This window comes from Apodemus sylvaticus, chromosome 13 (genome assembly GCF_947179515.1).
Source record: "Apodemus sylvaticus chromosome 13, mApoSyl1.1, whole genome shotgun sequence".
Lineage (NCBI taxonomy): Eukaryota > Metazoa > Chordata > Mammalia > Rodentia > Muridae > Apodemus > Apodemus sylvaticus.
The window spans coordinates 68,411,246-68,438,669 of record NC_067484.1 but is presented as its reverse complement, the minus strand read 5'-3'; positions in this window follow the sequence as shown (position 1 = coordinate 68,438,669).

Below are 27,424 nucleotides of genomic sequence, written 5' to 3'. Positions count from 1 at the left end.
ATCTATGGGACACAATGAAAGCAGTGCTAAGAGGAAAACTCATAGCTTTGAGTGCCTTCAAAAAGAAATTCGAGAGAGCTTACACTAGAAGATTAACAGGAAAACCCTGGAACAAGAAGAAGCTAATTCACCCAGGAGGAGGAGAAGACAGGAAATCATCAAACTCGGGGCTGAAATCAATCAAGTAGAAAACAAGAGAACCATACAAAGAATCAACAACACCAAAAGCTGGTTCTTTGAAAAAATCAACAAGATAGATAAACCCTTAGCCAGACTAACCAAAGGGCACAGAGAAAGTATCCAAATTAACAAAATTAGAAATGAAAGCAGAGATATCGCAACAGAAACAGAGGAAATTCAAAAAATCATCAGATCCTACTACAAAAACCTGTACTCAACACAACTGGAGAATCTGGAGGAAATGGACATTTTCTTAGACAGATACCAATTACCAAAATTAAACCAGGATCAAATAGACCATCTAAACAGACCCATAACCCCTAAAGAAGTGGAAGGGGTCATAGATAGGCTTCCAACCAAAAAAATCACAGGACCAGATGGTTTCAGTGCAGAATTCTATCAGACCTTCAAAGAAAACGTAACACCAATACTCTTCAAACTATTCCACCAAATAGAAACAGAAGGAACACTACCCAACTCCTTCTTCGAAGTCACTATTACACTGATACCAAAACCACACAAAGATCCAACTAAGAAAGAGAATTTCAGGCCAATTTCCCTTATGAATATCGATGCAAAAATACTAAATAAAATTCTTGCCCACCGAATCCAAGAACACATCAAAACAATCATCCACCATGATCAAGTAGGCTTCATCCCAGGGATGCAGGGATGGTTCAATATACGGAAATCCATAAATGCTATCCACTACATAAACAAACTCAAAGAAAAAAACCACATGATCATTTCATTAGATGCTGAAAAAGCATTTGACAAAATTCAGCATCCTTTCATGCTAAAAGTCTTGGAAAGGACAGGAATCCAAGGCCCATATCTAAACATAGTAAAAGCAATATACAGCAAACCGGTAGCCAACATCAAACTAAATGGAGAGAAACTTGAAGCAATCCCACTAAAATCAGGGACTAGACAAGGCTGCCCCCTCTCTCCATATCTTTTCAATATAGTTCTTGAAGTCCTAGCTAGAGCAACTAGACAACAGAAGGAAGTCAAAGGGATACAAATTGGAAAGGAAGAAGTCAAATTATCACTATTTGCAGATGATATGATCGTATACTTAAGTGACCCTAAAAACTCTACTAGAGAACCCCTAGAGCTGATAAACAACTTCAGCAAAGTGGCTGGCTACAAAATCAACGCAAACAAATCAGTAGCCTTTATATATTCAAAGGATAAGCAGACTGAGAAAGAAATTAGGGAAATGACCCCCTTCACAATAGCTACAAACAACATAAAGTATCTTGGGGTGACTCTAACCAAACAAGTGAAAGACCTATATGACAAGAACTTCAGATCTCTGAAGAAGGAAATCAAAGAAGATCTCAGAAAATGGAAAAACCTTCCATGCTCGTGGATTGGCAGGATTAATATAGTTAAAATGGTCATCTTGCCAAAGGCAATCTAGAAATTCAATGCTATTCCCATAAAAATCCCAACCCAGTTCTTCATGGAGCTAGAAAGAGCAATTCTCAAATTCATCTGGAATAACAAAAAACCCTGGATAGCTAAATCTATTCTCAACAGTAAAAGAACTTCAGGGGGATTCAATATCCCAGACTTTAAACTCTACTACAGAGCAATAGTGATAAAAACTGCATGGTATTTGGTACAATATCAGACAAGCGGATCAATGGAATAGGATTGACGACCCAGAAATGAACCAACACACCTATGGTCACTTGGTCTTCGACAAAGGGGCTGAAAGCATCCAGTGGAAAAAAGATAGTCTTTTCAACAAATGGTGCTGGTTCAATTGGAGGTCAGCATGCAGAAGAATGTGCATCGATCCATTCTTATCTCCTTGTACCAAGCTCAACTCCAAATGGATCAAGAACCTCCACATAAAACCTGACACACTGAAACTAATTGAAAAAAAACTGGGGAAGACCCTGGAGGACATGGGCACAGGGGAAAAGTTCCTAAATAGAACACCAATAGCTTATGCTCTAAGATCAAGAATTGACAAATGGAACCTCATAAAACTACAAAGTTTCTGTTAAGCAAAGGTTACCGTCAAAAGGACAAAACGTCAACCAACAGACTGGGAAAGAATCTTCACCAACCCTAAATCCGACAGAGGGCTAATAGCTAATATATACAAAGAACTCAAGAAAGTAGAACCCAGAGATCCAAATAACCCCATTAAAAAGTGGGGTACGGAACTAAACAAAGAATTTTCACATGAAGAACTTCGGTGAGCTGAGAAACACCTTAAGAAATGTTCAACATCATTAATCATTAGGGAAATGCAAATCGAAACAACCCTGAGATTTCACCTCACACCAGTCAGAATGGCTAAGGTCAAAAACTCACGAGACAGCAGGTGTTGGCGAGGATGTGGAGAAAGAGGAACACTCCTCTACTGCTGGTGGGATTGCAAGATGGTGCAACCACTCTGGAAATCAGTCTGGCGGTTCCTCAGAAAACTGGGAATGTCACTTCCTGAGGACCCTGTTATACCACTACTGGGCATATATCCAGAGGATTCTTCAGCATGCAATAAGGACACATGCTCCACTATGTTCATAGCAGCCTTATTTGTAGTAGCCAGAAGCTGGAAAGAACCTAGATGTCCTTCAATGGAGGAATGGATACAAAAAATGTGGTATATTTACACAATGGAGTACGATTCAGCCATTAGAAACAATGAATTCATGAAATTCTTAGACAAATGGATGGAGCTGGAGAACATCATACTAAGTGAGGTAACCCAGTCTCAAAAGATCAATCATGGTATGTACTCACTGATAAGTGGATATTAGCCTAGAACCTTTGAATATCCAGGACATAATCCACAAATTAAATGATGTCCAAAAAGAATGGAGGAGTGGTCCCTGGTCTGGAAAGACTCAGTGCAAGAGTATAGGGGAATTCCAGGGAAGTTGGAAGGGGTGAATGGAAGAATAGGGGGACGGAAGAGGGCTTATGGGACTTGCAGGGAGTGGGGACCCAGAAAAGGGGAAATCATTTGCAATGTAAATAAAAAAATAAAAGAAAAAAAAGAAAAAAAAGAAAATCAAGCATACACACACCACCACCCCCATCAAAATAACAGAAATTAGCAATCCTTGGTCAATAAAATTTCTCAGCATCACTAGACTAAATTTCTTTTTTTTTATTCGATATAATTTATTTACATTTCAAATGATTTCCCCTTTTCTAGCCCCCCCACTCCCCGAAAGTCCCGTAAGCCCCCTTCTCTTCCCCTGTCCTCCCACCCACCCCTTCCCACTTCCCCGTTCTGGTTTTGCCGAATACTGTTTCACTGTAGACTCAATTTCTTAACAAAAAAACACACGCTAAAAAAAAAGGCATAAACAGCACCAATCACTCTACTGTATACAGAAAACACATCTCAGCACCAAAGATAGATATTACCTCAGAGAAAGGGGCTGGGGCAACATTTTCCAAGCAAACAGACCCAAGCAAAAAGCTGCAGTAGCTATCCTAGCACCTAATAAAATAGATTTTCAACCAAAAGATACAAAAGAGATGGGGAATGACACTTTATACTCATCAAAGAAAAAAATTATCAAGAGAACATCTCAATTCTAAACATCTATGCTCCCAAATGCAAGGGCACCCACATTCGTAAAAGAAACATTACTAAAGCTTAAATCACACATTGAATCCCAACCATTATAGTAGGAGACTTCAACACCCCACTTGCACCAACAGGCAGGTCATTGAAACAGAAACTAAACAGAGAAATAATGAAATTGATGGAGGTTGTGATTCAAATGGACCTAACAGATATCTATAGAACATTTCACCCAAACACAAAGGAAAGTACCTTCTTCTCAGTACCTCATTCATAATGCAAGCCTTAACAGATACAAGATTGAAATAGCCCCTTGCATCTTATCAGATCAGTGTGTATTAAAGCTGGACTTCAGTAACAACAGGAAGCCTACATATTCATGGAAACTGAACAACTTTCTAGACAATGATCACTGGGTCAGGGAAGAAATAAATAAAGAAATTAAAAACTTTCTAGAATTCAATTAAAATGAAGGCAAGCATACCCAAACTTATGAGACACAATGAAAACAGTGGTAAGAATAAAATTGATAGCACCTTCATAAAGAAAATGGAGAGTTCTCATACTAACTGTCTAAAAGAACACCTGAAAACCACGCTTGAGGGGAAAAAAGCAAACACATCCAAGAGAAGTAGATGACAGGAACTAATCAAACTCGGGACTGAAATCAATCAATTAGAAACAAAGAGAAATATAGAAAGAATCAACAAAAACAGGAGCTGGTTCTTGAGAAAATCAACAAGATAGACAAACCCTTAGTGAAAATAACTAAAAGGCAGAGAAACAGTACCTAAATTATCAAATCAGAAATGAAAAGGGAGACATACCAATAGACACTAAGGAGATCCAAAGAATCATTAGGTCTTACTTCAAAAAACTGTATTCCACAAAATTGGAAAATCTAAAAGAAATGGATGATTTTATAGACAGATAGAAATTACAAAAGTTAAATCAAGATTATGTAATCTAGACAATCCTATAACCCAGAAATAAATAGAAGCAGTCATTAAAAGTCTCCTAACCACCCAAAAAACCCAGGATCAGATGGGTTTAGTGCAGAATGCTACCAGACTTTCAAGGAAGAGCGAATACCAATTCTGTTCAAACTGTTCCACAAAATAGATACAGACAGAACATTGTCAAACTCATTCAACGAGGGCACAGTCACCCTGATACCTAAACTACATAAAGACTCAACAAAGGAGAATTTCAGACCAATTTCCCTTATGAACACTGATACAGAAACACTCAATAAAATACTCGCTAACAAACCCCAAGAACACATCAAAAACATCATCTGACATGGTCAAGTAGACAAAGCAAAAATGCAAGGATAGTTCAATATATAAAAATCCATCAATGTACTCCACAATATAAACAAACTGAAAAAAAAAACACATGAACACCTCATTAGATGCTGAAAAAGTCTTTGACAAAATCCAACACCTCTTCTTGTTAAAAGTCTTGGAGAGATCAAGGATACATGGTGCATACCTAAACACACTAAAGGCAATATACATCAAGTCAATAGATAACATCAAGTTAAATGGAGAGAAATTTAAAGCAATTCCACCAAAATCTGATATAAGACAAGATTGCCTACTCTCTATATCTCTTCAATATACTACTTAAAGTTCTAGCTAGATCAATAAGACAACTAATGAAGATCATTTGGGAATACAAATTGGAAAGGAAGAAGTGAAAGTATCACTATTCACAGATGATATGATAGTATACATAAATGACTCCATAAATTTTACCAGACAATTCCTACAGCTGATAACCACCTTCAGCAAAGTGACTGGATACAAAATTAAACTTAAATAAATCAGTAAGCCTCCTTTATACAAATAATAAATGGACTGAGAAAGAAGTTAGGATGACAGCACCCTTTACAATTGCCACAAATGATATAAAATATCTTGGTGTAACTCTTCTCAAGCAAGTGAAAGATCTGTATGACAAGAACTTAAAATCTCTGAAGAAAGAAATTGATGAAGATGGGAAGATGGGAAGATCTCTCATGCTTATGGAGTGCTAGGATCAATATAGTGAAAAGGGTCGTCTTAACAAAAACAATCTACAGGTTCAGTGCAGTTCCCATCAAAATTCCAACACAATTCTTTACAGACCTTGAAAGAACAATTCAAAACTTCATATGGAAAAGCAAAAAAAAAAAAAAAAAAAAAAAACAGGGTAGCTAAAACAATTCGCTACAATAAAAGAACTTCTGAAAGTATCACCATTCCTGACTTCAAGCTGTACATTCCTGACTACAGAGCAATAATAATAAAAACCACACAGTATTGATATAGAAACAGACAGGTTGATCAATGAAATTGAATTGAAGACCCGGAAATAAACACACGCAGCTATGGACACTTGATTTTTGACAAATACAAAACCATACAATGAAAAAAGGAAGAGCATCTTCAACAAATTGTGCTGTTATAACAAGATATCTGCAAGTAGAAGAATGCAAATAGATCCAAATCTATTGCCAAATATCAATTCCAAGTGGATCAAAGACTGTGATATAAAACCAAATACTCCAAACCTAATAGAATAGAAAGTGGGGGATAATCTTGAAATCATTGCCAGAAGACAACTTCCTGGACAGAATACCAGTGGTTCATGCCCTACAGTCAACAATTGATAAATGAAACCTCATGAAACTGAAAAGCATTTATAAGTCAAAGGGCATTGTCAATAGAACAAAATGACAGCCTACAGATTGGGAAAAGATCTCCACCAACCCTACATCTGACAGAGGGCTAGTATCCAAAATATATAAAGAACTCAAGAAGTTAGACACCAACAATTCAAATAACCCAATTAAAAAGAGTACAGATCTTAGAAACACTTAAAGGAATGTTCAAAGTCTTTATTCATCAGGGAAATGCAAATCAAAATTACTCGAGGGTTCCACCTTACACCCATCAGAATTTCTAAGATCAAAACCTCAAGGGATGGCACATGCTGGCAAGTACGTGGAGCAAGTGGGACACTCCTACCAGCAAACTCATACAACCACTCTGGAAACAATTTGGCAATTTCTCAGAAAAGTGGGGATAATTCTACCTGAAGACCCAGCTATACCACTCCTAAGCATATACCCAAAAGATGCTCCACCATCCCACATGGGCACTTGCTCAACTATGGTCATAGACACTTTATTTCTAATAGCCAGAAATTGTAAACAACCTAGATGTCTCTCAACTGAAGAATGGGTAAAGAAAAGGTGATTCATTTACACAATGGAATACTATTCAGCCATTAAAAACAAGAACATCATGAGTTTTGAGGCAAAGGTCTAGAACTATAAAACATCATCCTGAGTGAGGTAACTCAGATCCAAAACTACAAGAATAGCATGTGCTCACATATGAGTGGATATTATCCAAAAAAAAGTTCAGGAAAGCCATGCTACAATCCACAGACCCAAAGAAGCCAAATACCAAGCAGAGCACAAGACAGGATAGTTGAATCCTATTTTATTTCCTCAGAAGGGGAAATAAAATAGATATTGAAGATGGATGGAGGGAAGTAAATGGGTGAGAGAGGGAAGGAGGAGGTTAAGAAGGAGGGAGCACCAGATGTAGGAAGAGCAAGGGAGAGACAACAGAAATGAGTGGTGGGCAGGGGTGGGTTTCTCTAGGTCAAGCCAGAGACTAGGATGAGGGGCAAGGTCCCAAGGTGTGATAAGGGTACTATAGGTGCTGAGGCTCCTAACAATGGGGGTTATGGATCCAGAAATGGTCACTTCTGGTGCCAGCCAGGACTCCCAGGGGAGGGATAAGGACAGCAACCACCCACAAATGCTTTGACCCAAAAACGAGTCCTGACTATAAGATGTGCAAGGACAAAGATAGAGCAGTCTGAGGTATGACCAGCTAGTGACTGGCCAAAATTGAGACCCACTCCATGGCCAAAAACCAATCCTGACACTAGTAATGATACTCCATTATGCTTGCAGACAGCAACCTAGCAGAACTGTTCTCTGAGAGGCTACATCCAGCAGCCAGTGAAAACAGAGATACTGACAGCAAAATATTAGGAAGAACTCGGGGAGTCTTGTGGAAGAGCTAGAATAAGGACTGGGGGACATGAATAGGGCAGGGACTCAATAGAAAGACCACAGAGTCAACTAACCTGGACACTTGTGGGTTCCCAGAGACTGAAACACCAACCAAAGAGCGAGCATGGGCTGGACCCCAGCACAAACATAGCACAAGTGCAGCTTGTTCCTCATGCAGGTCCCCCAACAACTGAAGTGGGGGTTGTCACTGAATCTATTGCCTGCCTGTGGGTCCCATTCCCTAGCTTGGCTGCCCTATCCAGCCTCAGTAGGAGAGGATGTGCCTAGGCCTGCAGTGACTTGATATTTGTCACTTAAATTTGTGCAGGGGGAATCCTCCTCCTCAGAAGAGAAGCAGAGGTGGGAATAGGCATAGGATGTGTGTGAGGAGGTACTGGGAGGGGAGTCTTATATTGGGATGTAAAATTAATTAATTGATTGATTGATTGATAAAAACAGCTAAAAATAAAAAAGATGAAAAGCACTATGACACAAAGTTTTGGGATTCTATACAATGCCATTGTAAATGGCTTAAAGATAGAAACAAAAGTTAAAGGGATAAATGACCTAAGTAATTATGATTCTTATATGGGTAATTCTTATTCCAATCTTGATAGCCACAATGACTTTTTATACCTTTTGAAAAAAAAAAGGCCTTTAGAGATAGAAAAACAAGAAAAATGTGCATAATGGTAACAAGCCATAAAAGAAAAAATTACTTAAGAAGATACTTAACAATAGAGATAAAAAGAGAGATATGAAAAATAGAAATACTCCTTAGAAGAGATTTTTAATTATAATAAAAATGTGAAAGATACTAAAATAGTAGAGATACAACAAAAAGAAAATATGAAATATGAAGGCAATCCATAGAAGAAAAATTTTAAAAATATTTTTAAAATTGAGGATAAGATAGAGACAGAAGAGTTAAGACCTGACTCTACTCCATTACCATATAATGAAAATCAAGAAAGTCAGCCAAAAGTTGTTAGAAAACCAACCTTAGCTTTTCCAGATACTGTATGTCAAATGCCAACAGATGCTAGCTAGGTACCTTCAAGATTATGAAGAATTTAGATACCATCCCAAAGAAATGCTAGATTTAAAAAAAAATGCAGGATGCAACATTAATAGAAAAATAATCTGTAAACTTTTTTTTGGTTTTTCAAGACAGGGTTTCTCTGTGTAGTCCTGGCTGTCCTGGAACTCACTCTGTAGACCAGTCTGGCCTCGAACTCAGAAATCCACCTGCCTCTGCCTCCCAAGTGTTAGGATTATAGGCATGCACCACCATGCCCGGCTTCTGTAAACATTTTTAAGAAAAGCCAAAGTTTCAAATGTTTTAATCGTGGCACGCAAGGTCATTTAAAAAGGGATTGCAGGAAAGAAATTCCTAGAAGCAATGTTCCTTCCCAGAGATAATCCAAAAGGAAGACTCAAGCCTTCTGGAATATGCAGAAGGTGTGGCAAAGGCCAGTACTTGCCTGTTGAAAGTAGACCAACAAAGGACAGACAAGGTAATCCTTTGATGGGAAATGCCTCAAGAAGACCCAATATCAAATTCAAGTCAGCTACCTCAGGACAACAGTGGATAAATCCATCTGCAGAACACTTAAACAACACTGCTTTGAATACAGATGTTAATAACACAGATATCAAAGCCAGAGTATCATATGTGTGTATGTATAAATGTGTGAATATATATAATATGTATGAATATACAGACATATATACATACATACATCTCAAGAGAGACTGAGAAGTATTTTGAAAAACTGATATAAATGATAACAAACCAAAATTGAAATTACAGTTAGAGTTGAGATGGCCTAGGCATTTATTCATAAATAAATAGGTCTCTGAGTCATTACTTGGGAAAAGGCAGCAGAGAAAATCCCGCAGATTTACTTTTGCCCCAGTGTTATCATGACTCAATATATTTCTTTCTTGTTAGTCTGTATACTGTTTTTCTCTGAAAACACTTTTATTTCTCCTGCGCATAGTTTTTCCAGACAAAGTCTGAGAATAAAAGTGTAGTTATAACTATATTTTGGGAAAACTAGAAAGATAAATTAATATTTTTCATACTGTGACCATAATACCTGAGAAAAGCAACTTACGGAAGTGAAGAAATACTTTAGCTTATGGCTTCAGAGGATTCAAGGTTCCCCTAATTCTTATTTGTGAGTATAAAGACCATCATGCCTTCTAAAGAATACCTGTCCCCAGCTATTTGGAGAAGCAGTGAGCCCTTTAAGATATGTGACTGACTTGGGAAAGTACAACAATAGGAACCAGCCATTGAAGGTCGTACCATGCATGGCCTGTGGTCCTGGCTTACTTTTGCTTCCTGACCCATAGCCATGTGAAAAGGCTTTGTTCTACACCCCGTGAGCATGCGTTGGGTAGCTCTGTTGTGATTTTCTTTACTAGAATTCTCTGAAGCCATAAGCTAAAGTAGGCCCCAGCATTTTGGAAGTGCAAACTCCATGAAATAACCCCCGAGAGAACAACAGCAGGGATAGTATGGGGCCAGAAAAAAATCTAGAAGACACCCTATATGTGAGGATCCCAGAAGATCTTGAATGAATCCCAAACATTGAACATTGAGTTGTTTACACAGATGGAGTTTGGTTTCGCTTTGATTTTATTGTTACTGTGACCTGGTTTTTTTCCTCTTGAAATAAGAAAGTATTTAACTTTTATTTTTTTAATTTTATAGGAGCCCACAGTTGAGAGATTTAAACATTTAAAAAGATATTTTGGAGTTTCATAGACTTCAGATTTATAAATAGAGTGAATTTTGTAAGCATTTCAATTTGTAAAGATTGTGAGGCTTTAAAGTTTGTAATGTGTTTATATTATTTTATTATTATGAGATATTAGGGACAACAAGAAAGGAGAGATTAGTCTTAATAAATGATATATTTGTATATCAAGTTTACAAGGGGTCAATTGTGCTGGCGGGTTTTTATATCACCTTGACTCGAGCTAAAGTCAACTGAGAGGAGCAAACCTCAATTGAGGTTCATGCCTTCATAAGATCTGGCAGCAGACAAGCCTGAAAGGCATGTTCTTAATGAATGTTGGGAAAGGGCATCAGGCCACTGTAGGTGATGCTATTCTTGGGATGGTGCTTCTGGGTGAGCAAAGCCATATGAAGCAAGACAGTTAGCAGCACTCCTCCATGGTACCTGCTTCAAGTTCTGCCTCCAGGTTCCTGCCCTGCCTTCATTTTAATGATAGACAGTGATGTGCAAGTGTGGGGGAACAGGACCAATGATGGTGGTGAGAGGTGACAGGGTCACTGGACAAATCCCAAGAATCAGACTCTAGAATCCAGAGTACAGACCTGAGTTTATTGCACAGTGCAGAACCTTATATATACAGTGTTTGAGCCAAGCCCAAGCCCCTAAAACCTCAGGCACATGGTCACTGTCTTAGTTAGGGCTTTACAGCTGGGAACAGACACCATGACCAAGGCAGCTCTTATAAGGACAACATTTAATTAGGGCTAGCTTACAAGTTCAGCGATTCAATCCATTATTATCAACGTGGGTACATGGCAGCATCCAGGAATGCATGGTGCAGAAGAAGCTGAGAGTTCTACATCTTCATCTGAAGGCTGCTAGCAGAATACTGGCTTCCAAGCAGCTAGAGCTAGGGTATTAAAACCCACTCCCACTGTGACAAACCTACTCCAATAAGGCCATACCCTGGGCCAATCATATACAAACCCAGTCACCATGCCTCTCAATAAAAGCCCTGCCTGATGAGGTAACTCAAGGAGTTGGGGGAAATGGGAGTGTTGTTATCTGTTAGGACTTCCATGATGACGGGAAACAGACACCAACCTGGTCTCCATTCCTTTTTGCTGTCTCATTGGTATTCCAGGATCCATCTTACATCTAAACCTGTGACTTCAAGGAGCCACAGGAACCTGTGGTGCTCCCACTCCATCCTACTTTTTCCTTCACAAGACTGACCTCCACACACCCCCCCATGGAAGTGTAAGCCAAATAAAGCCTTTTCTCCACCAGTTGCTTTTGGTTAGGATGTTTCATCACAGCAGAAGAAACCTTAAGACAACCTCTGAAACTGTAAGCAAGCTTTCCTTTATAACCTATTTAAGTCATGGTGTCTCTTCACAGCAATTAAGAAGGAAACCTTTAGTTTTATGACTTTGACTCAGCATGCAAGGTATTCAAATCAACTTCAACTTTCTTACCAGAGTAGTGCCTGTGAGTATGGCTTAGACAAGGTTCAAAAGTTTAGTTCAAAACTCAAAAAGAACTGTATCTAGTTTTCTAAAATAGATCTGTACAGTAACTGGGATTTGTTTTAACTTGACAAATATAGAACCCAAGATGGGAATAACCAAAATCTGTGCTGTTTGTTGGTCTCCCTGTGCTGTATGAGGCCATACTGGCAATAATGTTGAAAAGATACATTATCAAATGTCCAAGTTGTAGGCTGTGAAAAGAATAGTTAACGTATTGAGCCTAAGACCGAAACCTCTGGTTGGCACTGAAACTCAGTTTCTGGAGTGTTCCCACCACCAATTCCTAAGAATGGTGGTTTCTATAATATGTAGCTTGTACAGAACATGTACTTTCCTTCCGGAATGTGGAATTCTGTGTGAATAAGATGCCTTTATGATTAGCCACCTTAGTAACCAGATTTCTGGTCCCAAGTAATATTCCCTGGCAGACAGCATTTGTGATATGGTTTGATGTGGAAGAAATACATACATTCTGTAGAATTCAAAGGTTAAAGAACTATCAAAATCTTGCACCCAATTTCTCCCTGATTTTGTCATATGCACTATTTTCCTTTGCTGTTTCTGCTCTGTATATTTTTGTTATAATAAATTAAGACTGAATATTATGAGCTCTTCTAGTACATCTGAAAAATGGGTTAGAACCTTAATTGAGTAAATTCCTTAATGAGACTGGCCTGTGGGAATGTCTGCTAGGCATTCTCTTGATCAATGATTGATGTGAGCAGGCCTCGCCCACTAGGAGTCGTGCCATTCTTGGTCATTCAGTCCTGGGCTGTAATAAAAAAAAAGCAACCTTAGCAAGATGTGAGGAGGAAGTCAGTGATCAGAGTTCCTTCACGGTCTTTCCTTCAGTTTCTGCCTCCAAGTTCCTGTCTTGAGTTCCTGCCCTGACTTCTCTTTATGATGGATTATAAACTGTAAGGTAAAATACACCTGCTCCTCCCCAAGTTGTTTTTGGGTATGCTGTTTTATCAAGCAATAGAAAATAAACTAAGACATAAATTGGTATTGAGTTCCTGGGACATTGGTGTGTCAGCCTAGACCATGTTGTTTTGAGGATTATGGAAGTACTTTGGAACTTTGGGCTAGAAGTGATTGAGCTTAGGGAGATGTTATAGAAGTTTGGGTGATAATACAGAAAGTAATGCAGTTAATGGAGGACTGCTTGTGAAGTTTCAGAGGGAAGCAAAGACTCTATCGAGGCCATGCATGTAATATCTTGTACTAAAAATTTATGGGGCTGAGCTGGGCATGGTGGTGCAAGCCTTTAATCCCATCACTTGAGAGGCAGAGGTAGGCAGATCTCTGTGAGTTGAAGGTCAGCCTGATCTTCCATAGAATTCCAGGACAGCTAGTGATGTTGCACAGAGAGATCCTGATTTAAAAAACAAAACAAAACAAAAGATATGTGGAAGTGATTGCTTTGCTTTCCTTTAACTAGGACCATTTATACTAGTCAGCTGGGACTGAAAAATCAGCTCTGATTAAGAAGACATCAGTATCTGTGGTAGGATGAAGAATCCTTTGGATATATGCCTGTAGTGGTTTGAGTAGGAACAGGCCCCATAGGCTCATAGATTTGAATGCTTGGTCACTAGAGAATGGAACTATTAAGAAGCACAGACTTGATGGAGGAAATGTTTTACTGCAGGTAGGCTTTGAGGTTTCGAATGTTCAAGTCAAGCCCAGTCAGTATCTTTCTCTTTTCCTGCTGCTTGCCAAGACAGATATAGAACTCTTGGCTTCTTCGCCATCACCATTTCTGAAGGAATGCCACCATGCCTCCCACCAAGATGATAACGAACTAAACTTTTGAAACTATAAGCCAGCCCAAATTAAATGTTTTCCTTTATAAGTGTTGACATGGCACACCCATCACACGCCCTCTCTGCTGCCTCCACAAGGGTGCTTCCCCACCCACCTGCCCACTCCCACCCCACTGCCCTAGCATTCCCCTACACTGGGGCACCAAGCCTTCACAGGACCAAGGGCCTCCCTCCCTTGGCATAGTGTCTCATAATTTTTTTTCTTGGATATTTTCTTTGTTTACATTTCAAATGTTTTCCCCTTTCCAGGTCTCCCCTTCTGAAACTCCCTATCCCATACCCTCTCCCCTGCCTCCATGAGGGTGCTTCCCCCACACACACACACTCCTGTCTTCCTGCCCTGGCATTCCCCTGCACTGGGGCATCTAACACCCTCAGGACCAAGGGCTGCTCTTCCCACTGATGTCTAACAAGGCTATCCTCTGCCACATATGTGGCTGGAGCCATGGGTCCCTCCATGTGTACTCTGGTTGGTGGTCCAGTCCAGGAGAGCTCCCAGGGGGTCTGGCCAGTTGACCCTGTTGCTCTCCCCATGGGATACAAACCCAATCAGCTCCTTCAGTCCCTTCTCCAACTCCTCTATCGGGGACCTCACACTCAGTCCAATGGTTGGCTGTGAGGATCTGCCTCTGTGTTTGTGCTCTGGCAGAGCCTCTCAGGAGACAGTCATATCAGGCTTCCAACAGCAAGCAGCATAGTGTCTCTTAATAGCAACATAAATCCTAAGTAAGACAATACCCATGAGTGGTATAGCTGGATCTTAAGGTAGATAGATTGCCATCTTCCTGAGGAACCACCACTATGGATATCCATAGTGGCTGTACAAATTTGCACTTTCACCAGCAATGGAGGAGTGTTCCTCTTTTGCCACATCCTCACCAGCATTAAATGTCACTTGTTTTATTGATCTTAGCCATTCCAACAGGTATAAGATGAAATCTCAAAGCAGTTTTGACTTTAATTTCCCTGATGACTAAGGATGTCAAACATTTCTTTTTTAAGTGTTTCTCAGCCATTTAAGTTTCCTCTTTTGGGAGTTCTCTGTTTAGATCTGTTACACATTCTTAGAGTTATTTCATTCTTGATATCTAGTTTCTTGAGTTTTTATGCATTTTATTATTAGTCCTCTTTCAGATGTGTAGTAGGCAAAAATCTTTTCCCATTTGTAGGCTACTGCTTAGTCCAAATGATGGTGTGCTTTGCTGTACAGCAACTTTTCCATTTCATAAGGTCCCACATATTAATTTTTATCTTAGTGCCTATGCTAATGGTGTTCTGTTCAGGAAATCTTTTCCTGCATCAGTTTCCTCAAGGCTATTCCATACTTTCTCTTCTATCAGGCTCAGTGTATCTGGATTTATGTTGATCTATTATTTAGAGTTGAGTTTTGTGTGAGAAGATGAGTATGGATCCATTTGGATTTTTCTACATGCGAACATCCACTTTGACCAGAACAATTTGTGGAAGATTCTGTCCTTTTTTTCCAGTATGTATTTCTGATTTCTCTATCAAAACTCTGGTGTTCCTAGGTGTGTACATTTATGTCGGGGTCTTCAATAAGATTCTATGAATCAATGTGTTTGTTTCTATGGCAATACTATGAAGTTTTTATTACTAGATCTCTGTAATACAAATTTAAATCAGGGATGGTGATGCCACCAGCAAGTTTTTATTATACAAGACTTAACTATTCTAGGTTGTCTGCTTATTTGTTTGTTTCCATACTTGTCTTAGTTAGGGTTTCCGTTGCTTTGAAGAGACAACATGACCAAGGCAACTCTTGTAAAAGACAACATTTAATTGGTGGTGGCTTATGGGTTCAGAGGTTTAGTCCATTATCATCAAGGCAGGAGTATAGCAGCTTCCAAGCAGGCATGGCACAGGAGAAACTGAGAGTTTTGCATCTTGTTTCAAAGAAAAACAGAAGATTGGCTTACAGGCAGCTAGGAAGAAAGTCTCTCAAAGCCCAACCTGATAGTGACACACTTCCTCTAACAAGGCCCCACCTCCTAATAGTGCCACTCCCTGGGCCATGTCATTCCACTCCCTGGCCCCCATAGTCTTGTTCAAACACATGAATCTAAGAGGGTCATACCTAGCCAAAGCATAATGAAAACTACATTTAATCCAACTTCAAAAGTCCCATAGTCTATTAATAGCCTCAACAAAGTTAAAAGTCCAAAATTCAAAGTCTCTTCTGAGATTCACGCAATCTGTAATCCCCTAAGAAATCAAAATCAAAATCAAAAAGTATATCACATACCTCCAACATCATGTGGTATATACATTACCATTCCAAAAACTCATGGAGAGGAGATCTGGACCAAAGCAAGACAGAAAAACAGGTGGTTGTCTGTGAGAATCCACCTCTGTATTTGCATTGGAGTAAGTGCAGGGTCCCCAATGGAGGAGTTAGAGAAAGGACTGAAGGAACTGAAGGGCTTTGCAACCTCATAAAAAGAACAACAATATCAACCAACCAGACACCTCCCTTCCCCCATCCCCCCGCCCAGAGCTCCCAGGAACTAAGCCATCAACCAAGGAGTACCCATGGCTCCAGCTGCATGTGTAGAAGAAGATTGCCTTGTCAGGCATCAATGGGAGGAGAGGTCCTTGGTCCTATGAAGGCTTGATAGATACACCAGAGTAGGGAAAGGGCAGGAAGGTGGGAGTAGGTGGGTGGGTATAGGAATACCCTCATAGAATCAGGGGGAGGGAGGATGGGATGGGGGGTTTCTGAAGGGGAGACCTGCAACTATGCATCACCAGTAGCCTCTCACAGGCTCCCCTTATGGTGCCAAGCTACAACTTATTTCCATGACCCCTTAATCCTAGGCTTTCAACTGTAACTGAGACTTCACCTACACTAATGATGGTCTTCCTTGGTCTCTCCCAGTGCCAAGCCTCAGCTGCTCTCCACAACCCCATTATGCCTTCAAAACCAGTACCACCTGGGTAGTTCTTACACATCACCAAGTCCAACTGCAGCATAATGTACAACTTTAGCTATCTCTGAAACACAGCTCCTTTGTGTTCTCAGAAATCACTTCCCAGAAGATTTCGTCTCAGTGGTGCTGGTCTCATCTTAATCACCACTAATTTCTTAGCTCCAGCTAACCACTATCAATTGTCCCAGTAGTCCCTTCTATTCTTGACTCTAAAGCCAAAGTCACATGCCTAAGCTGCCAAGTTCTGCTGCTTACTAGAGATGGAACATGTTCCCCTTGTTCTGTTACATTACCAGCTTTCTGCTTTCCAACTCCCCACTGCCTACGCTTGGCTGTCCTAGAACTTGCCCTGTAAACTCACCTTGAACTCAGAGATCTGCCTGCTTTTGTCTCCTGATGTTTGGGATTAAAGGGATGACCCACCACACCTGGACCTAAGCTTTTCTCTATTTGCTCTGTACCAGGCTGGCCATGAACTCAGAGAATTCTGTCTCCTGAGATTAAATGTGTGTATCATGGTGCCTAGGCCTAAGCTTTTCCTCAATGGTCACTATTTCTCAAGATCCAGATCAAGCCTGTGTCTTCCAGCCTCAGAATCTAGGTCAAAATTGTGCTCTCCATTTCTGGATTGTAGTTCATTCCAGATCAGAAGTCCAAATGAAAACATAACCAAGTCCCTCATTCAAATAAACAATAAGCATGGCAGGGTGGATCTTGCTTTGAGGTCACCACTTTCTTAATCTATTTATCTCCTTGATTCAGGTCCATTCTATATCCTGTTGCCCCTTTAATCTTTGAAGCATACATTTTGTATTTTTTCCTTTCTATGTTTGCTATGTTTCATCAAAAAGCTCTTTATGAAAGTAAACTAGAATACAGAATCTATGCTGTGGTTTTCTGAGACTTCTTTTGTAAATTGCAACTAACTGAAATGTCTTTAACTTAGCTTCAGGTAGACACTTCAGACAAGGGCACAAAGCAGTCACATTCTTCACAAAACATCACAAGAACAGTCTCTAGGCTACATACTAAAATTCCTCACCACTGAAACCTCTTGGGCCAGGAGGCCTTCACAATCAAATCACCCTCAGCAGCACCATCTTCCATATTTCTTTCTAGGCTGGTCCATTACGCCACACTTTAAGCATTTCCCTCTTTCCTAAATCCAAAGTCCTAAAATCCATATTTCTCCAAACAAAAAATGGCCAGGTTTATCACAGCAATACCCCACTCCTGGTAACAACTTCTGTCTTAGGGTTTCCATTGCTTTAAAGAGACACTATGACCAAGGCAACTTTTATAAAAGACAACATTTAATAGGGGCTAGCTTACAGTTCAAAGGTTCAGTCCATTATCAGAGTCCAAGCAGTCGTGGCACAGGAGGAGCTGAGAGTTCTGCATCTTGTTCCAAAGACAAACAGGAGAAGACTGACTTACAGGCAGCTAGGAGGAAGGTCTCTCAAACCCCATCCCCACAGTGGCATACTTCCTCCAACAAGGCCACACTTCCTAATACTGCCACTCCCTGGGCCAAGCATATTCAAAACACCACAATACTGTAGGTTGCTCATTCAGGATCTGTGTTGGAATTTTGATTGTACTGAATCTGTAGATTGCTTATAGTAGGATGCAAGTTCACTATATTAATCCTACCAAACCATGAGCATGGGAGATCTTTCCATCTTCTGATATCAATGTCTTTCTTTAAAGCCTTAAAGATTTATCATACGAGTCTTTCACTTGCTTGGTTAGAGTTATCCCAAGAAATTTTGTGCTATTTGAGGCTATTGTGAAAGGTGCTATTTCCATGAATTCTTTCTCAGACTGTTTTTTATTTGAATTTAGGAGAGCTACTGATTTTAACTGTGAGTTAATTTTATATCCAGCTACTTTTCTAAAAGTGTTTATTTGCTGTAAGAGTTTCCCAATTATAATCATTAGGGTCAGTTATGTATACTATTATATCATCTACAAATAAAGATAATAAAAAGAATTTGTCTTCTTCTTTTCAGTTCCTTCCTTTCCTTACCTTGATCTTTTTCCATTGTCTATTGCTATAGCTAAAACTTCAGATACTGTTGAATAGATATGGAAAGAGTGAAGAACCTTGACTTGTTCCTAATGTTAGTGGAATTGCTTTGAATTTCTCTACATTTAAAATGATGTTACCTATGGGGTTCCTGTAAAGTGACTGTATTATATTAAGATATGTCCCTGTATCCTTAATCTCTCCAGGGCTTTTATGATAAAGAGGTGTTGAATTCTGTCAAAGATATTTTCATAACATTGCTGCTGAAAGACTCGACAGGCTTTCCTGGTGCTTGTGCTCCCACCATGGGTTTAATTCACACCCACTGAAATTCTGGAACCCTATCTCCATTCTGCCTGAGACAAAATGTCTTTCCTGCCTCCTGACCACAGGGTTACTCCATACCCTGACTGATGGGTGAGTTTTCCCTTCCTGATCAATGTAAACACTTCTCTGGAGGCTTCCCTCTTCTCCTGGCATGGTTCCTTTTATTCCTTTCAAAAAAACTGGCACCAGGTGTGGAGTGTCTGCTCGGCCCTCTGTCCTAGTCCCTGTTTCAGTCTTGTGATGACCTGGCTGGACAGCTTGTACCAACTTGTTCTAGTCCCATCTGTGCCCTTGGAATGCCTTGGGCTCAGGCTTGTGACTCCTCTTCCCACCAATGGGAACTGTATACAATTCTTGCCAGTGGTCCAGTAAATGGAAAGAGATTCCCCATTCTCTATTCTCTTTTCTACAAATACTACAATCAATTAGGGAAATAGAAGAGATTCTCTATTTCTCTTTTCCCTAATCCCCATTTCTTTCTATCTGGTCTCAATCAAACTACTCCTAAGATGTTTGGATCATTTGTCTGTGAATTTGATTCCAAATTCTAGAATAGAGTACTATTCTGAGATTCTAGCTCTCAGCCTGCCCATGGGGATCTGTGTGCCCATCCCCTATCCCTTAGAGAGACTCTCTTATAAGCATCACATACCTATTTTTAAAACGCCTATGGACAATTAGCTGAAGCAGGAAATAGAAGGTGGGGCATTTGGAGGAAAGAGAGGGTTCTGGGAAATAGTAGGAGAATAAGAAGAGATGCTGGGAGAGAACATGAGAAACAGATTGGGGAGATGGATATAAACCAGTAGGTAGAAAAATTCAGGGAGATGTTGAGGAGACGTGAAGAAGGAGGCCAGAACTGAAGAGATTACTAACCCAAGGATCATTATCTTTGCTAAAGACTGGAGAAATTGGAGCTATAACTTCACCATCATCTTCGTTAAGGGCAGTCACTACTTTGCAACCATCTCTGTGAACTCAAGGCTTTACCACCATTTTGATTAAGGACAGCAGCACATGACCTAAGCAGACTGGGGAAGCAGGTTTCCAAAGATACTTTTTGTAGGGGGAATTCCTCCTAGTTATTTGATTGGCTGATAAAGACGACAGGAAGCCAATCATTGGGCGAAGATATGGAGGCGGGATCTTCCGGGCAGAACCGGAAGAGAAGGGGAAGACAGAGAAAGACGGAGACTAGAAGACAAGATGGAACCTATAAGAGGATGATGAGCCAGAACCACGTGGTCCTGGGCCATAAGTAAATGGGGATTTCTTGGATGATTAAATAATGTAAGGTACATCTTTCCAATCTACCTGTGCAGCTTGTATCTATATCAACTTTTTAGTTCTTTGTGTGGGCATTTTGGGGCTTGAAGATTTATTATTATAAATCTGGCTAATAAAATATAAGCCTCTGGAGTTTTCAGTATAAGGGTCTAGAAGTTTAGAGCCAGCCGCCACCAGTCTCCACCAGTCTCTGCAGGCTAGCCGCAGGGGAAGGATGGCTTGGGAAATATGAGCAGTTCAGTGGCAGACAAGCTGAGTGAACCTGGCAAGACCGTAGCTTGCAGCTCGCAATGCGGGAGAGGAGACCGAGTTGCCAGCACGTAGCCAGGTTTATAATGCATAGTTTTTTAATAATTACACACTACAACTTTTTAATTGAAATAAGATTTTTGTATATTTTCTGTACTGTCTTAAATTATTTTCAATGTTTTCTATTTCTTTAAAAGGTGCCTTACCAAAAATAAACAAACAAACAATTGAGAGACTTTAAAGTTCTAGAAGTTTACAGTATTAGATTTTTATAAGCTATAGATTTTTATAGTGATATACTATACCATATAAAGGTCAAAAAGTTTCTATTCTCTTTATGGACTATGTTTATAGAATGAAAATGTTGATACTAGAAGAGCTTCAACTCGCCGGGCTGTGGTGGCGCACGCCTTTAATCCCAGCATTTTGGGAGGCAGAGGCAGGCAGATTTCTGAGTTCCAGGCCAGCCTGGTCTACAGAGTGAGTTCCAGGACAGCCAGGACTACACTGAGAAACCCTGTCTCGGGAAAGGAAAAAAAAAAAAAAAAAGCTCCAACTCAAAATCGTGATTTTTTTTTTAAGACTTTAACCTAAATAGGCTCTTGTCACAAAAGCCTACAGTAATAGTTATAATCTCATAAAAGCTACTATAATTAGGAAATGCAAACTAATAGTCAGTAACCATATGAAGTGAAAGTTCATATGACTGTCCATATGAAGTGAAAGTTTCTGGTTTTGTTCAACCCAGCACCCACATGTGGCTACCTTTAACTCCAGCTCTAGAAAATTAAGTTCTTCAGACCTCGAAGGATACTTCACACAGGTAGTGCATTTTACATGCTAATAGGCAAAACACTTATACTGATAAAATAAATTTAAAATTGTTAATGGTTTCTATATGTGAAATATGGGTGATGTAGTCAGGCCATAATACAGAGCAATGGAAGAAAGATGAAACTTTTAGTTCAAAATGATAATCCAATGTTCTGTTTTGCTTTTGTTACTATAATAAAACACTGAACAAAACCAACTTGAGGAGGAAAGGGTTTATTTCAACTTAAATTTCTAGGTCATAACACATCATTAATGGAAGCCAAGGCAAGAACCTGAAGGCAGAAAACATGAAGAAAGACTTACTGGCTTGTTCCCTAGCATCTGTTTGGCTAGCTTTCTTCTATAGACCAGAGATCCTACTTAAGTAAAAATAATAACATTCACAGTAGGTTCAGCACTCCCTATATTAATCAGCAATCAAGAAAATATCTAACATGTATGTCCAAAAGTCAATCTGATGGAGGCATCATGGGCCTTGTTGAGACTCAAATAACTCTGTGTCAAGTTGACAACTGAGGCTAAGTAGGAGATCATATAAAATAATTCAACTGGATCATCATCCCAACCATACTTAAAAAGCGTATCCCTGCCAGGTGTGTGATGACACACTTTATCCAGCGATCAGGAGGCAGAGACAGGGTTATCTCTGTAAGCTCAAGACCAATCTGGTCAATACAGAGAGAATCTGTTTCTAAATAAATAAAAGGTCAATTCTCAATGGAAAATATTTAAATATCCAAAATAAACTCAAAAAACATTAAAATGTATGTATTTTAGACTTTGAAGATAAAATAGTTTTTTTTAAAAAAAATATTTAATATAAAATAAAGGATTGAGCTAGGTGTAATGAATAGCACATGCTTTTGATCCCAGCCCTCTGGAGGCAGAGGCAGGCAGTTCTCTTGAGTTTGAAGCCAGCCTGGACCACAGAGTGAGTTCCAGCATAGCCATCACTACATATTGACAAGCCTGTCTCAAAAAAGTACAATAATAATACGTAGGTTGATAACTGTGATTAGATTAAAATAAAGGACTTACCAGTATTTTAGAGATGTGAACATATAAGGTACAAATCAGGAAAGATACAATAAACTGACAAAAATTAGTATCAAGAATATAAAGGGGGTGGGGCATGGTGACACACACTTTTCATACCAGCACTCATATACATAAGCAGGCAGATCTTTATAAGTTCAAAGCCAACCTGTACTACATAGTGAGTTCCGGGCTAGGCGTGGCTACATAGTGAGATTCTATATTAAAGAAAAGAAGGAAGGAAAGAGAGAAAGGAAAGAAGGAAGATGCAGAGAATGCATTTCAGTGATAAATCACTTGCCTAGCAAACACAAGGCTATTGTTTCAATTTCCAAATCCACCAAAAATGGGTGTGTGTGTTACACTCTAAACTGATGTAAACAAAAAAGTAGGAAAACTAATAAATATATAGACATTTTACAGGAAAAGTACATATAAATATATGAAGAGATGTCCAACATTTTCACTATAATCACAGAAATACAGATGAAAATGAGGATATAATACACTGCTGCTTAAAAATTGTAAGAGCCAAATATTAGAAGGGGTGATAATCCAAGCAATTCATGGCTTAAACATGAGAGTGGTTATCAAGGAAATACTTTGAAAGTGGTCAGGCATTGTCTGTCTGTCCATCAGTCCATCTGTTTGTGACTGGCTGTATGAGGAAATGTGAATGCCACAGTACTCACGCCATGGGGTGCATACAAGAGTCAGAGGATAAATCATGGAAACCAATTCTCTCTTTCTACTCCATAGATTCCAGAAATCAAACTCCAGTTGTCAGGTTTGACAGCAAGCACTCCTAAGCCATCTCATCAGCCGTACTTGAAAAAATTACATGTATATATTTACTTTGTATATAAAAATAGGGGTTGGGTCATGAATCAGTTTTCTCTTTCTACCGTATGGATCCTGTAAATAAAACTCAGGTCATCAGACTTGGCAGCAAGTGCCTTTACCAGAGGAGCCATATTACTGGCCCTTTTATTTCAATAAACATTGCTTGCTCTGACTCTCTGTGTATCTTTTTAAAATCTTCCTAGCAACTGTGCAAGACCACAGGAGGCTTCATAATGAGACAGTGTCTCACCGATGAAAGAAACGTAAATCATGTCTTTTGTAGAACTGAAAATCATGTTAAGCAAAATAAGCCAGTTTAGAAAGAAATGTCATATTTTTCCCTTTTGTGGATATGCTGATAAGTTTTTATCAACTTGACACAAACTAGAGCCACTTGGTAAGAGAGAGCCTCAGTGAGGAATTGTCCCCATCAGATTGGCCTCTCAGCATGTCTGTGTGATCTTTTCTTCATTGTTAATTATATGTGAGAAGGCCCAGCTCACTGTGGGCAGCAGCACACCTTGGCATGGTCACAAAAGGTGCATGAAAAGTATCTGAATGCAAGCCTAAGAACAAACCAATGAGCCACATCTCTGTGTTCCTCTGATGAATGATGATGCAAGAAACCCTTTCCTCCCACAGTAGTAACTTTTGGTCAGAATATTTAATCACAGAAGCAAAAGCAAAATCAATATAATGGGGACTCTAGATTTAAATGCATGTGTGGCCTTTTTAGACGTGTCGTCATTGTCATCTGCTCATGCTCACCCCCACTATCCTCCTGTATCTGGAATGGAATATTATCAGGAGGAAAGGGTTCTAAGAACAGGGAAGGGGTGCAACAGAATACATGGGGGAGAACCAAACACCATGTTTTCTCATATGAAATCTATTTAGCTGTATGTGTGAGAGGGGAGAGAGAGAGAGAGAGAGAGAGAGAGAGAGAGAGAGAGAGAGAGAGAACTATTTGATGGAGGAATAAGGCCAATGGGATAGACAGGAGAGTGTTGAGGGTGAACAAATAGGAACAAACTACAATGACAGGCATATAAAAAAAATGTTACGATGAAATCATCATTTTGTATGCTAACCAAAATTTAAAAGAAAGAGAAGAACATTGTGGTAGAGCACAAAGCATACAGATGACTAAGGAAGGATTCTTAGCAGACATTTAATCTCATCCAGGAGCCTGCCAATTAAGTAGATTTATCAGAATAAGAAAACCTCTGGAAGAAGATGTGAGTGTACTGGCAAACATGGTGGCAGATCAGCTCCCACTGCTGATGCCAAAGTGAACAGGTAAGACAAACATAAAACAGAGAGAGGGAAATCATGTACAGCTTGGCTTCTGTGGGACATGCTTTTAGTCCTAGCACTCTAGAGGCAGGGCCAGACCAATCTCTGTGAGTTTGAGGCCAGCCTGTTCTACAGAGTGAGTTCTAGGACAGCCAGAGATATACAGTAAAACCCTATCTCAAGAAAACAAACAACAAAAACCACTATGTGTACTATAAATGACATCACATGACAGTAATGGCATAATGGTAGGCTTTGAACTCAGAACCAAAGTCTAATCCTGCCTTGCCACCTCTTAGAAGTCCCAGAAGGCTCCTTAGGTTGGGTGACACAGATAGTGAAGCCATTTTGTGGGTAACACCAGCAAGAAAATCAGCAGAAACCCCTAGGGAGGAATTCTCCATTTCTCCAAAGACAAAGTTATTTCCTCACACCACAAAAGCTGCATTTTGTGAATCAATGAACAAAGATGAGTGAAATGTGATCATGTGATGACATACATTAGGTAGCATCTGCTCCTAGATGGAGCAGTGCGGTGGAGCAATATAAGTATGTATGCAATGGTCTGGCACTTCCCAGTAGAGGAAATAATAATACCGTTTTCCAGGGAACATTATTTTTCTGTTTATGCTTTCCTATGGGCGTGGTCAAAATTAAGCACTCTCTTTACTGTTAAAGCAGGACAAGCCTCCATATTGACTACTCCTGTGGACTTAGGAAGAACCTCTTGACTCCTTTTATTTTTCCCCCCAAAGGGCATCTATTTCCTTGAAGGACTGAGGGACCGATTAGTGGTCACCTTTTTCTAAAAGACCAGAGGAACAGAGAGAGAGTGAAAGAATCCAGTGATGCATGCTAGCTCTGGACTGCTGTCATCCAAGAGCATTCGCTAAAGGTGAATAGGATTGCTCTCTGGTTACCATCATCTTAGTCCCGGAACTTGGATCCAAGAACTGGCCTCTTGAATTTAGTGTCTGTTAAATACTTTTTCTTCCAGGTCATTTTCTCCTTTGAATGGATGGCTTTTTAAACCAGAGAAGAAAAATCTACCTGAAAGGCACAGTTTTGAAATACTTCCTTTGAAACTTATTTTTAACTTTAAGTTGTCTAATAGCTTCCATTCTATAAAGCCAGATTTTACTTAATTTCTCACCGCAGTTTGGATCAATGAGAAATGTTTAGGTGGTAAAGCAGGCTTCCCCAGAGGACTAAATCATGTAAAATAGGATCCAATTGAGCCTTTCTGGGGAATGGGGCAGTCTCTTAAGAGGGATCCCTGGATATAAGAAACATCTTTCCATCTTCAGTGCTAAGGCCATATTGTAAGAGAAAAATAATTTTCTTTAAAGTTTGAGGATCAAATTGATTCTAGTTTCTCAGGATGTGTCCAGTGCAATAGAGAGCTGTTTGGGGGGGGGGGGTCTATGGTTGTTTAAATATGCTTGGCCCAGGGAATGGTGTATCACTGTAGGGGGTGGCTATGAGAACTTTCTCCTAGCTGCTTGAAAGAGCCAGACTTCTGTTTGCATTCGAAATAAGATATAAAACTCTGAGTTATTCCAGCACTATGCCTGCCTGGATGCTGCCATGCTTCCCGCCTTGATGATAATGGACTGAACCTGTAAGCCAGCCCCAATTAAATGTTGTCATTTATAAGAGTTGTCTTGGTCATGGTATCTCTTCACAGCAATGGAATCCGTAAGACAGCATCGTTCCAAGAAAGTAGAAGGAAAGAGCCATGACTCCCCCCCCCAAAAAACAACTGTCTTGGGGGGGGGGGTGACTACAGTTTTCACCATGAGTTGAATGTCACTATCTCCAATAGTAAATTGGCTCCCCTGTGATTTGATTTGGGTGTCTCTCACCCCAAACAGATTTAATTCTGTGTGTTGGTGTCACCTTCTCTAACAGCTATCCCTAAAATAGCACACATGGGACCTCATCTTTGGCCTCAAGTATCAGGTGTAACCAATATACCCCATCTTTGATACGTCCCTGTATCTCCTTATCAATTCTCCGTTTCAAACATTAAACAGGCTTGACTTGGCTTAGTTTTGGCCAAGTTCAGGGTTGTATAGCTGGAGACTTCTTGTCAGTTCTTTATAGAATTCCTTTTTATGACATAGAAGCCCGTGTTTAATTCTGCATCTGGAAACTTGGGAAAGGGGAAAGGGGACCTTTACATCATCCGTCAATCAATAACTTTGGTAAATCTCATGTTGAACCATGGGAAGAGATTGAGGCATAAAGTTAAGGTCTGGAATCTTTAAATAAATAGGCAGCCAATAGATGGAATAGTGTAAACCAACCAAGGAAAGAAAAGTAATCTTAGGCAATCCCCAGCATAAGTGATTTCTGAGATCCTCTTGACAGTATGGACAATGAAATTGGTTCAACTTCTGGTAAATGGTGATAATTTAGCAAGGAGCATAGTCCTTTAAGGATACAATCGGAATAACCTAAAGACCATTCAGGAGCTTGGTGTGAACTGAAAGTGGACAGCTTGACCATTTCCAAAACTTTGCATAAACATCCTAACACAGGATGAATGGGGTTCTTGTCAGTAGCATTAGGAGCCATCAACAGGACAAAAGCAAGGAGCCTGGCTCCTATGGAGGAATGCGCTGTCCCCAAAGCTGTTTCATACA